Source organism: Zea mays, chromosome 6 (genome assembly GCF_902167145.1).
Source record: "Zea mays cultivar B73 chromosome 6, Zm-B73-REFERENCE-NAM-5.0, whole genome shotgun sequence".
In the NCBI taxonomy this organism is placed as follows: domain Eukaryota; kingdom Viridiplantae; phylum Streptophyta; class Magnoliopsida; order Poales; family Poaceae; genus Zea; species Zea mays.
This window is the reverse complement of record NC_050101.1, coordinates 159,430,781-159,441,623: the sequence shown is the minus strand read 5'-3', so window position 1 is coordinate 159,441,623 and position 10,843 is coordinate 159,430,781. Positions and strand designations below refer to the sequence as shown.

Sequence of the window (10,843 nt, the reverse complement as noted above, 5' to 3'; positions counted from 1 at the left end):
ATCTAATGTGTTTTTAGTAGAGTCTCTTGGATATAATTTGCTATCTGTTAGCCAATTATGCAACATGGGGTATAACTGTCTATTTACAAATGTAGATGTGTCTGTCTTTAAAAGAAGTGATGGTTCACTAGCTTTTAAGGGTGTATTAGACGACAAACTTTATTTAGTTGATTTTGCAAAAGAAGAGGCCGGTCTAGATGCATGCCTAATGGCTAAGACTTGCATGGGCTGGCTGTGGCATCGCCGCTTAGCACATGTGGGGATGAAGAACCTCCACAAGCTTCTAAAGGGAGAACACGTGATAGGTCTAACCAATGTTCATTTCGAAAAAGATAGACCTTGTGCAGCTTGTCAAGCAGGGAAACAGGTGGGAGGCTCTCATCACACCAAAAATGTGATGACAACATCAAGACCTCTGGAGCTGCTACATATGGACCTCTTCGGACCCGTCGCCTATCTGAGCATAGGAGGGAGTAAGTACGGTCTAGTTATTGTTGATGAGTTTTCCCGCTTCACTTGGGTGTTCTTTTTGCAGGATAAGTCTGAAACCCAAGGGACCCTCAAGCGCTTCCTCAGGAGAGCTCAAAATGAGTTTGAGCTCAAGGTGAAGAAGATAAGGAGCGACAACGGGTTCGAGTTCAAGAACCTTCAAGTGGAGGAGTTCTTTGAGGAGGAAGGGATCAAGCACGAGTTCTCTGCTCCCTACACACCACAGCAAAATGGTGTGGTAGAGAGGAAGAACAGGACGCTAATCAATATGGCGAGGACTATGCTTGGAGAGTTCAAGACCCCCGAGCGATTTTGGTCGGAAGCCGTGAACACGGCTTGCCACGCCATCAACAGGGTCTACCTTCACCGCCTCCTCAAGAAGACGTCATATGAGCTACTAACCGGTAACAAACCCAATGTATCATACTTTCGTGTTTTTGGGAGTAAATGCTACATCTTAGTGAAGAAGGGTAGAAACTCTAAATTTGCTCCCAAAGCTGTAGAAGGGTTTTTGTTAGGTTATGACTCAAATACAAAGGCGTATAGAGTCTTCAACAAATCATCGGGTTTGGTTGAAGTCTCTAGTGACATTGTATTTGATGAGACTAATGGCTCTCCAAGAGAGCAAGTTGTTGATTGTGATGATGTAGATGAAGAAGATGTTCCGACGGCCGCTATACGAACCATGGCGATTGGAGTAGTGCGGCCACAGGAACAAGATGAACGAGATCAACCTTCTTCCTCAACAACGGTGCATCCTCCAACTCAAGACGATGAACAGGTTCATCAAAAGGAGGCGAGTGATCAAGGGAGAGCACAAGATGATCAAGTAATGGAGGAAGAAGCGCAACCGGCACCTCCAACCCAAGTTCGAGCGGTGATTCAAAGGGATCATCCCGTCGACCAAATTTTGGGTGACATTAGCAAGGGAGTAACTACTCGATCTCGATTAGTTAATTTTTGTGAGCATTACTCTTTTGTCTCTTCTATTGAGCCTTTCAGGGTAGAGGAGGCCTTGCTAGATCCGGATTGGGTAGTGGCCATGTAGGAGGAACTCAACAACTTCAAGCGCAATGAAGTTTGGACACTGGTGCCTCGTCCCAAGCAAAATGTTGTGGGAACCAAGTGGGTGTTCCGCAACAAACAGGACGAGCACGGGGTGGTGACGAGGAACAAGGCTCGACTTGTGGCAAAAGGTTATGCCCAAGTCGCAGGTTTGGACTTTGAGGAGACGTTTGCTCCTGTGGCTAGGCTAGAATCAATTCGTATCTTGCTAGCATATGCCGCTCACCATTCTTTTAGGTTGTTCCAAATGGATGTGAAGAGCGCTTTCCTCAACGGGCCAATCAAGGAGGAGGTGTACGTGGAGCAACCCCCTGGCTTCGAGGATGAACGGTACCCCGACCACGTGTGTATGCTCTCTAAGGCGCTCTATGGACTTAAGCAAGCCCCAAGAGCATGGTATGAATGCCTTAGAGACTTTTTACTTGCTAATGCTTTCAAGGTTGGGAAAGCCGATCCAACTCTGTTCACTAAGACATGTGATGGTGATTTGTTTGTGTGCCAAATTTATGTCGATGACATAATATTTGGTTCTACTAACCAAAAGTCTTGTGAAGAGTTTAGCAGGGTGATGACGCAGAAATTCGAGATGTCGATGATGGGCGAGTTGAACTACTTCCTTGGGTTTCAAGTGAAGCAACTCAAGGACGGCACCTTCATCTCCCAAACAAAGTACACGCAAGACTTGCTGAAGCGGTTTGGGATGAAGGACGCCAAGCCCGCAAAGACTCCGATGGGGACCGACGGACACACCGACCTCAACAAAGGAGGTAAGTCCGTTGATCAAAAAGCATATCGGTCAATGATAGGTTCTTTGCTTTACTTATGTGCTAGTAGACCGGATATTATGCTTAGCGTATGCATGTGTGCTAGATTTCAATCCGATCCTAAGGAGTGTCACTTAGTGGCGGTGAAGCGAATTCTTAGATATTTGGTTGCTACGCCTTGCTTCGGGCTCTGGTATCCAAAGGGGTCTACCTTTGACTTGGTTGGATACTCAGACTCCGACTATGCTGGATGTAAGGTCGATAGGAAGAGTACATCGGGGACGTGCCAATTCTTAGGAAGGTCCCTGGTGTCATGGAACTCTAAGAAACAAACCTCCGTTGCCCTATCCACCGCTGAGGCCGAGTACGTTGCCGCAGGACAGTGTTGCGCGCAACTACTTTGGATGAGACAAACCCTCCGGGACTTTGGCTACAATCTGAGCAAAGTCCCACTCTTATGTGATAATGAGAGTGCTATCTGCATGGCGGAAAATCCTGTTGAGCACAGCCGCACAAAGCACATAGACATCCGGCATCACTTTTTGAGAGACCACCAGCAAAAGGGAGATATCGAAGTGTTTCATGTTAGCACCGAGAACCAGCTAGCCGATATCTTTACCAAGCCTCTAGATGAGAAGACCTTTTGCAGGTTGCGTAGTGAGCTAAATGTCTTAGATTCGCGGAACTTGGATTGAATTGTAGCATACTTGTATTTATGCTTTTGATCATGTTCCTTTCTGCATTTTGTTGCTTATTATGGTGCTCAAGTTGTACAGACACTCCCTGGACCTCACAAGTCCGTTGCAAAGTGATGCACATGTGTAGGGGGAGATGTGTTACAACTTGACCCTTTGAGACTAACCATGTGCTTGAGTTGATGATTTAGTCTCGAAGGAGGATTGAAAGGGAAAAGGTGGACTTGGACCATGAAAGACTTCCACTGCACTCCGATGAGAGGGTAACTTATTCCAAGTTCATCTCATGAACTCTAATTGCCATTTGATCTTAATTGAAGACTTTGGTGAGGCAATGGGATTATAGGGCCAAGATTGATCCCGTTTTGGTGCTTGATGCCAAAGGGGGAGAAAATAAAGGCCAAAGCAATAAATGGATCAGCTACCACTTGAGAAACTTTGAAAGAAACTTTGAAAATAGTAGGATAGAGCTTTTGGTTTGTCAAAACTCTTGCATTGTCTCTTTTGTCAAAAGTTGGCCTCTTGTGGGGAGAAGTGTTGATTATGGAAAATAGGGGGAGTTTTTGGAATCTTGAATCAATTTTCTTTGGAAAACCTCTCTTTATGTCTCTACAAGTGGATTTGACTTAGAGATAGGATTTTGTGGTTGATTTGCAAAAACAAACCAAGTGGGGGCAAAGGATGATCCATATATGCCAAATTGAATCAAAATAAATTTGAGTTTTTATTTGAAGTGATATTGCACTTGTTCTAGTTGCTTTATGTTGTGTTGGCATAAATCACCAAAAAGGGGGAGATTGAAAGGGAAATGTGCCCTTGGGCCATTTCTAAGTATTTTGGTGATTGAGTGTCAACATAAGTGCTTAAATGTGAATCAATGCCCATGGATGAACAAAGTGCAAATCAAGAGCAAAGGTATGTTTCTAAGTCTTAGTACATTGGTTTTGTATACTAATATACTTGTCTAAGTATCAGAAACAGGAAGAAGAAGAAAAGAGGAGAGTTGGCTGTGTACAGCCAAGAGGCTGTTTCGGTCTGGGGCACCGGACTGTCCGGTGGTGCACCGGACAGTGTCCGGTGCGCCAGGCTGCCTCGGGCGAACTGGCCGCTCTCGGGAGTTGACTGGCGACGTACGGCTAAAATTCACCGGACTGTCCGGTGTGCACCGGACTGTCCGGTGAGCCAACGGTCGGCCGGGCCAACGGTCGGCCGCGCGATCTGCGCGGGACACGTGGCCGAGCCAACGGTCGGAAGGGGGCACCGGACTGTCCGGTGTGCACCGGACATGTCCGGTGCGCCAACGGCTCCCAGATCTCCAACGGTCGACTGCGCTGTTTAAGGAAGGAAATCGGGCACCGGACAGTGTCCGGTGTGCACCGGACTGTCCGGTGCGCCCGACGACAGAAGGCAAGGATGGCCTTCTGGATTTGTTCTCAACGGCTCCTAGCTGCCTTGGGGCTATAAAAGGGACCCCTAGGCGCATGGAGGATAATACCAAGCATTCCTACAACATTCCTAAGCACCAAGACATCGATCTCACGCATTCGTTTCATTGTGATAGCATCTAGAGCTCTTGTTGAGTTGCGAACTCTTGGAGTTGTGTTGCGAGCTCTTGTTGCGACTTGTGTGCGTGTTGTTGCTCTGATCTTTTGAAGTCTTGTGTGCGTTGCTCATTCCCCCTTGCTCTGTGCTTCTTTGTGAACTTCAATTGTAAGGGCGAGAGGCTCCAAATTGTGGAGATTCCTCGCAAACGGGATTGAGAAAAAGCAAGCAAAACACCGTGGTATTCAAGTGGGTCTTTGGACCGCTTGAGAGGGGTTGATTGCAACCCTCGTCCGTTGGGACGCCACAACGTGGAGTAGGCAAGCGTTGGTCTTGGCCGAACCACGGGATAAACCACTGTGTCATCTCTGTGATTGATCTCTTGTGGTATTGTGTTTTGTTGAGACTCCTTTCTAGCCACTTGGCATTTATTGTGCTAACACTTAACAAGTTTTTGTGGCTATAAGCTTAAGTTTTACAGGATCACCTATTCACCCCCCCCTCTAGGTGCTCTCAATTGGTATCAGAGTCGTTCTCTTCAAGAAAGGGACTAACCGCCCGAAGAGATGGATCCTAAGGGGAAGGGAATCGTGATCAACGACAAGGAAAAGGAGTCCTTCGTCAACGAGCCAAAAGATGACAAATCCAACGACTCTGGCTCGGGCCACAGACGTAAAGATGGGAAGAAGAAGAAGACAAGACGTATCAAGGAGATCGTCTACTACGACAGCGACGAGTCTACTTCTTCCCACAAGGACGACGACTACGACAAACAAAAGACGGTTAACTCAAACTTTTCTTTTGATTATTCGCGCATTCCGCACAGCTCAAATGCTCATTTGCTTCCCATTCCACTTGGCAAGCCTCCTCACTTTGATGGAGAGGACTACGGATTTTGGAGTCACAAAATGCGTACACACCTATTTTCTCTCCATCCAAGCATTTGGGAGATTGTGGAAAGTGGAATGAAATTTGATAGCTCGGATAGTCCTTCGTTTATTAATGAACAGATCCATAAAAATGCACAAGCTACTACTGTGTTGCTAGCCTCTTTGTGCAGGGACGAGTATCACAAGGTGAGCGGCTTGGACAATGCCAAGCAGATTTGGGACACCCTCAAGATCTCTCATGAGGGGAATGATGTCACCTTACTCACCAAGATGGAGTTGGTGGAGGGTGAGCTCGGACGATTCGCGATGATAAGGGGCGAGGAGCCGACGCAAACATACAACCGGCTCAAGATCCTTATCAACAAAATAAGGAGCTACGGAAGCACGCGATGGACGGATCACGACGTCGTCCGCCTAATGCTAAGGTCATTTACCGTTCTTGATCCTCATCTCGTGAACAATATTCGTGAGAATCCCAGGTACACGAAGATGACGCCCGAGGAGGATGATGATCAAGGAGGCAAGATACGTGGACGATGCCTTGAATGGACCGATCAACGAGCCTCAACCCCTTGCTCTCAAGGCAACAAGAAGCAAGGAGGCGCTACCTAGCAGGGTGGCACAAATTGAGGCGGCCGGACTTAATGATGAAGAGATGGCCCTCATCATCAAAAGATTCAAGACGGCACAACGTGGAGTAGGCAACCCTCGTCCGTTGGGACGCCACAACGTGGAGTAGGCAAGCGTTGGTCTTGGCCGAACCACGGGATAAACCACTGTGTCATCTCTGTGATTGATCTCTTGTGGTATTGTGTTTTGTTGAGACTCCTTTCTAGCCACTTGGCATTTATTGTGCTAACACTTAACAAGTTTTTGTGGCTATAAGCTTAAGTTTTACAGGATCACCTATTCACCCCCCCCCTCTAGGTGCTCTCACTTATGCCCAGACAGAGCTGAGCTCTAAGCATCGTCAGTTGACATCTACCCTGATTGCGAAAAGGATATTGGGGATATTGAAGGGTCAGCCAAACTTGAAGGTGAAGTCAATTATGACCATGACTTCGGAGTTGTTTGGTTACAGGATCAAATATGGGAAAGCATGGAGGGCAAAGCAGCGAGCATGGAAGATGATATATGGGGATTGGGAGGAGGGTTATGAGAAGTTACCAGCATTGTTCATTGCAATGAAAGCAAAAAACCCAGACATGCATTACAAGTACATCCCCAAACCTAATGAATGGAGGAACGACAGAGAGATATTTTTTCGTGCTTTCTGGTGTTTCTCGCAGTGCGTAGAGGCCTTCAGGCATTGTTGTCCCGTGCTCTCTATTGATGGTACTTTTCTGCTTGGGAAGTATAAGGACATATTGTTGGTTGCCATATCATGCGACGCAGACAACGCACTGGTTCCTTTGGCATTTGCTTTGGTGGAGAGGGAGAACAGAGATAGTTGGTCTTGGTTCTTGCGACTTGTACGCATCCATGTCGTAGGCCCTGGACGCGAGGTTGGTGTCATATCTGACAGACACCAAGGTATTCTTAATGCAGTGCAAGAGCAGATTCCTGGCTACGCACCCATGCACCACAGATGGTGCACTCGACATCTAGCAGAAAATCTTCTTCGAAAGGATCATAGCAAGGCTAACTTCCCCCTTTTTGAGGAGGTATGTCGACAGTTGGAGGTTTCGTTTTTCGAGGATAAGTTGAAGGAACTAAAAGATGCAACAAATGCTAAAGGTAAGAACTGGATTGCTGGATTGCTGAGAGAACCGCAGAAATGGACAAGGGCCTACGACGAAGGTGGCTGGCGGTTCGAGTTTCAGACTAGCAACATGGCCGAGTCATTTAACAGTGTGCTCAAGGGTATACGGGGCATGCCAGTCAATGTTATAGTAACATTCACTTTTTATAGGCTTGTGACTTGGTTTAATGATAGACACGCGCAGGCCAAGGCAATGCAGACGCGAGGGCGGAGATGGGCACCTAAACCAACATCACACCTTAATAATGCAAAGGAGTGTGCCCATAGACATGAGGTACAATGCTTTGATGAGGAGTTGGGTAAATATGAGGTAACAACACTAGGCGACATAACTTCCGAAGGTGAGGTGCGACCTTCGAGGACACATGTCGTGTTACTTGATGCATTCTCGTGCGGTTGTGGTAAACCTAGATAATACCATTTTCCATGTTCTCATTATGTTGCGGCCGCACGTCATCGTAACTTTGCATTTGAGAGCAGAATACCTTCTGAGTTCAGTGTAGAGAGCTTAGTACGTACCTGGAGCCCTCGTTTTGAGCCATTTCTTGATGAGTCACAATGGCCAACGTACACTGGTCCGGTATACGTTGCTGATCCAGCGCATCGATGGGACAAACGTGTAGTAGGAAAAGGAGTCGGTGCAACATGGTTATGGATCAGGTTTCCGGTCGCAGTAGGAGAGGTCGAGCGTCCCCCTTTCTCGTGGACCCAGAGCAGAATGAATGCGGAAAATGCGGTAGACTTGGCCACAACTCACGTACATGCATTTGGACACTTAGTCAGGTGTGATATATTTTATTGTACACAAATTTTATTCTAATATGTCGATGTTTTTGTTACACTTTGTACACAACTTATATTCTAATATGTTGATATCTTAATTTGCAGGATGGCGCAGTTCCACTTGCTGGACCCTCACTACGACGAGCACCACAGGGGCCGTCTCACCGCAGAGGGAGAGGTAATCTTTTGCACATATATTAAATTTTCGAATTAATATATGCGACCTATATTTGACTAATGAAATTCTTTTGATTGCTAGGTGTTGCCCGTTCTACGGGTCCGGACCCACGACAGGTTTCTGGAGGAGATGAGGTACGATGAGAGGTACACTCCTCTCCTACAGAGGGCTGGCTTGGACGTCTTATCGTACCAGGTTCGCCGTGGGCTGCCCACTTTCAACCCAGCGGCGTTGACGGCTCTGGTCGACAGGTAAAGACTTCTCTAGTTGTTTAATATTTACAATTATCAAATCTACTTTGCATACTAATGATTTGTATTCGTTTGTCTTCCAATAGGTGGCGGCCAGAGACTCACACTTTCCACCTTCCCTGCGGTGAGATGATCGTGACGCTTGAAGATTGCCAGAAGATTCTTGGTCTCAGCATTATTGGTCGTCCAGTGACCGGTCAGGCATCACCAGGCGGTTGGAGGCAGAGGGTGGAGGCCTTTCTTGGGAGACTGCTTCCGGATGAGCTACGAGGTAGCCACAACACCGGAGTCCCACTGACCTGGCTTAGGCAGACCTTTGGGCAGTGTCCACCTGGTGCAGACGAGCAGACGGTTGGATACCATTATCGAGTTTGGATTCTCCATCTCTTTGGTTCAGTTCTTTTTCCAGACGCGACAGGCGACAGCGCGTCATGGATGTTTCTGCCCTGCCTGACTGACTGGGATACGACAGGAGGTTACAGATGGGCTTCAGCAGTGTTGGCCTTCCTGTACAGGCAACTTTGCGAGGCTTGTCGTCGTTCGTCGAGGACCGTCAGCTTAGGTGGATGTGTCTACCTACTACAGCTATGGATGTGGGCACACATACCCGTCGGGTGACCCAGAGAGTTTCCTCCTCGTGAGTGGTTCGTGGTAGCCGAACATCGGCTTAAGCCCACGGCTGCTTACCGCTGGGACCAGGTCGAGGAGCCATTCACACGACACCAGCGTGCTTACGTGGAGTACTCAAACGAGCTCGACGCACTTACTCCTTCGATGGTGAGTTGTCTACTTTTATCTTTTTACATGTGCTTTCTACTTTTATCGCATGACACCAACGTGCTTACATGTGCTTTCTAAAACTTTTGCAGGTGACCTGGCAACCGTATCTTGATCCATATTTCGCAAGCATACAGTTGAGCAGCATGTGCTCAATAGACGAGGACCTCTACCTCATGAGGTGTCCCCTCATCTGTTTTTATGCTGTTGAGTACCACTTGCCCTACAGAGTTGCTCGACAGTTCGGATTGCGCCAGGAGTTTCCGGTGGAGCCATTCTCGACTTCAATAGAACTTCATAAGTGAGTTACTACATGCACTTGTTATTCTAACTAATAATTGAAATATCAGTTAGTCGCTAATATATGTTTCTAACTTTTGCAGGTTCGACAGACAGAGACAGAAGAAGGTCACGGACTTCGAGACCCACCACCGTGATTACATTGATGAATGGGAACAGCAGGGGGATCCTAACTATGAGAACGACCAGGCGCACACAAACTACAACTTCCGGAGGTATTTGAGTTGGTATGCTGGTGTGACTAGGTGCAAGCTGAAGGGACAGTGGACAACTGCAGACTACGCCGAGCAAGAATCGTCAGACGACGAAGACACAGCTTTCGACATAGCTGCTCGGCACGGGTCCCAAATTGAGGCTGCTCCAATCCTTGATAGAGTGGTAACTATTTCTTTACTAAAATTAGAGATTTCAATTCAATGCTTTATGTCTAGTTTTGAGCATCCTAATGTTTTAACTTGTGATAGGGAAACTCTATGCTCGTATCTGTTGTTGAACTTGAGCGTATCTCACAGAGAACTTCAGATAGTACTACACTATCGTTACTATCAGTGAGTATCAATGTCTAAAAGAAAACTTGTTTATTTGTATGTTGTAACATATATCTGTAACTAATATTTCGATTACAGAGGGTATCACGTCGTCTTCGTCGTGCAGCGGCTCGGTGTGGATGCCGGTCTCTAGCGGGCGTTGACGTGCAGCTGCCAGTGCCTCGTATGCAGCAGGACGTTCAGCCTCCCACTTGTGCAGTTGGACCATCTACAGCAGGACTGAGCTCCTCGCGATCGACGCGGAACACGTTTGAGGACGTGGCCCACGACGACAAGGACGACGACGACGACGCTGGCGCTGGCGCTGGCGCCGCAGGTCAGGAGGAGATTGGACCATCTCAGTTGCAGGATGCTCCTACAACTCAGCCATCACAGCTGACACCACGTAGAAGGCGTCCACGAGACCCTTACACTCCAGGCACCGACGCTCTTGGGGCCAAGGGCAAGGGTAAGACTAGGAGGAAATGAATACTTTTGTGATGTTGGTCTTATGCTGAAAACTGTGTGATTTGGACTCATGCTGGAGACGTTGTAATATGATCTATGTTATGTGTTTTGGACTATGTGTTGTGGACATTGTATTTTGGACTTTGTTTGTGGACATTGTATGAAGAACTATGTTCTGTGGATGTTTTTATGTTCGATGTTATTTTGTGATGTATTATATGTTGAAATGCTTACATGTCTTATAATATGTGATTATTTGAACTGTGGTTGTTAATAAAACAAGGGGAACTCTTGCAAATTTTTTTTGTGAATTGTAAAAAACATAACAAGCAATAAGTAACGTATCTTTAGA

At 47.0% G+C, this 10,843-nt stretch overlaps 1 long non-coding RNA gene across 1 annotated transcript; it reads left to right on the top strand.

Moving 5' to 3' along the window:
* Nucleotides 1-7,941: 7,941 nt before the first annotated feature.
* Nucleotides 7,942-8,419, top strand: LOC111589527 (uncharacterized). Its single transcript, XR_002748567.2, has 3 exons — nucleotides 7,942-7,990; nucleotides 8,096-8,168; nucleotides 8,250-8,419. It is a non-coding gene; the product is annotated as an uncharacterized lncRNA (long non-coding RNA).
* Nucleotides 8,420-10,843: the final 2,424 nt, after the last annotated feature.